We start from the raw sequence: 2,957 nt of genomic DNA, 5'->3' as shown, positions 1-2,957 counted from the left end.
TCCCATATAATTTCTTCCAATTCCCCTTATTCTCCTCTTCCTCTCAACTTTTGCTTCCCTACTGTTAACCTCTCTTTGCACTCAGTTGTGCTCCCTGCTATTCATGCTTTATGTCTCCTACCTGTCACAGTTATTTCTTCCCACCTTTGTCTTATTTTTCTGTATCCCATTGTACTGAATATTCTCCCTACCCTCCTTATGTTTTCCTCTCTTTCAGCTTTCCTTGCTTTCCCACCCTTATTTCTCCTTTCAATTCTTCCCATTATGGCCTGCGTGATGAAAACCATTCATTTCCCCTCCATTTATCTTTATGTTGCTTCTCCCTGCACTTTTCACACGCCTTATACTTTTCCCATCACACAGTTGCCAACATTTAAAAAAACATTTCTAGGTGCACTTTGCAGCACAGCAAGCAAGCAGGTAACCGGAGTATTGATGACCTACTGTTCAAGTGTTTCGCACATTCAGTTCTTCAATCAAACCACGCTTATTTGATAGTAATAGTATAGATTAGACTTATCCATATCTTATTATACAGGTTACAGCACCAAGATCTTACACCTACCCCATATTGACAGTAGTCAGTATTATAGTAGACAGTAATATATTGACCAGTCTCTGGAACACATTATTTTACATTTTTAGTTCAAAGGAAAAATATATATCTTACCCTGCAACATTCCTTTCTAAATTCTCTCATTTATATGTGATTGCTAGCATTTACTAATTACTCCCCATTTTAGGTTCCCACTTATCTTACCGGCTATTCTTTCACTTTAACAGATCGGTGAGATTTAACCCTCTTCTTTCATGGTGACATATACCTAAATCTAAAAAACAGCATCATGCACTAAAGTTCCCAAACTAGAGACCAGAATTAAATGTCAATAATCTATATACAGTATGTCACTAACATGCCGGTTCATACTGAGACACTCTTATGACCATTTTGTGCATCTTCATTAGATGGTTCTGCAGTAACTCCTAGAAGAATGTTTGCAGTTTATGGTACATACTGTGCTTTACAGGAAAAAGATTCAGGTCAGATTGCTTCAACATTAATTGCCAGAAAAAAAACATGAATACAGTCTGAAACTTTAATCTTATCATTCATATGCTGCTTCTAGATAAAAGCCTAGAGATTTCAATCTTAACATAAAAGGTATTATTGTTTTTCCTACTATTCAAAAATTGTCCATTTTTTAAATCTGCAGCAGTGGTCAAATAGAAGCTTAAAGGGACAGTCTAGTCAAAATTACAGTTTTTTTACAGCTATACAGCATTAGTTCATGTGTGCCATATAGACAACATTGTGCTTACTCCCATAGAGTTATTTAAAAGCTTGTCCCGCTTTTGCAAACTTGTTCTCATCTGGCAAACCAAGTCTGCTGGGCTCTCCATCTGATATACTTACAAACAAGAGAGTCTCACAGGGTAAATAAGTCCAGCACAGCCACCAAATTGTGGCATCAAAGAATGAGGATGGTGGGTACCCCTTGTTACCATCAGTGGATTCTTAAAGGCTCTCCAACAATTCCCCTTTTTGTGCACAAGCCTTTGCAAAACAAATGCTTTAAAAAGAGTAATACAAGGACCAGCTATTCAACTGCTTACCTACACATTAACGTAGCTCATGCAATGACATCAACACAACATAGGAAATTCCAGCTTGCTTTAATGAAAAGCTTGTTTATTTCAAAAACATAAAATGTGAAAAAGATCTTAAATGCACAACATTCTTTTCCACAAGTCTAAAAATGTCAAAATAAATAAAAAGTAGAATACCTCTGGCAATCAATCTGTCCAAAATCCAGAAACAAACAAACAAAAATAAAATTATATATATATAAGGAAGGAGCCTCTAAAAGTTTGTTATGTTCTTTACAACATTTTGGGACAATTATAAATTAATTTGGTAAAATGCCTTGAATGGCCAATGTATCTGCAAGAAGGAGACAAATTTCTCATTTTGGCCCAACTATCTACGATCGTGTATAGCACATACATAGGGTAAGTCCTGATTTTGTGCAGATCTCTGCTCTGGCATGGTTATTGGTAAGTATGCTATGTGTATCGTGTGCAGAGCATACCTAACAATCAGCGCATGCACACAACACCCACTGATTTTGTGCACATAGTGCAGATCACTGCTCTGACAAGGTTCTTGGTAATATGTGTGTCGTGTGCAGAGCATAACTAACAATCAGCGCATGCACACAACACCAACTAAACAGAAAAGTCTAATGCAGGCTTTATTACGTATTTAATTTACTGTAGCTTTATAGTGACTGATTTACAGCTGTCCCTAATTGGCCTCAGCATTGAAGAAAACCTTTATGGGAACTAAAACTTTACATTCATTTTTTAAAATATTTAACCCCTTGAGTGCTAACGACGGCTCTGAGTCTCAGAGTTTCCCACTCTGGTGCTAACGACGGCTCAGAGCCGTCGCCAGCACTCTCCCACCTTGAGGGAGATCTGGGGGCTCCTACCCCGGCGATCGTGCCTGTAGAGGGACAGGCATCGCCGGGGCTTCCCATTTTTCCGTGGTGACGTCACGCGCAATAATGTGATGACGTCACCGTGCAATTTTATTTATATTTATACTTAACAATGTTAAGTATAGGAGATGGGGGCATGCTGCTTAGAAGCCTGCATCTCAGGCATCTAAGCAACTACAGACCCCCAATACCCACCATTGGAAAGGTAATCGCATAATCTTTCCTACAGTTTAAGTCTTGGGGGTCTGAAAAAAATAAAAAAAAAGTTTTTTTAAAAAATTTGTTCAAAACATAAAAAAAAACAAAAAAACAAAAAAAACAAAAACATTAAAAAATCTTAGCACCCAGGTGGGAAAGTGCTTAGCACTCAAAAGGTTAATATACATTTTAGGCTCTTTTTTGTAATGAATACATCATTCTGTCTAGCATTTAATATGTAATGTCCCTTTAAATTTG

This window comes from Bombina bombina, chromosome 2 (genome assembly GCF_027579735.1).
Source record: "Bombina bombina isolate aBomBom1 chromosome 2, aBomBom1.pri, whole genome shotgun sequence".
Lineage (NCBI taxonomy): Eukaryota > Metazoa > Chordata > Amphibia > Anura > Bombinatoridae > Bombina > Bombina bombina.
This window is presented reverse-complemented; position numbering follows the sequence as displayed.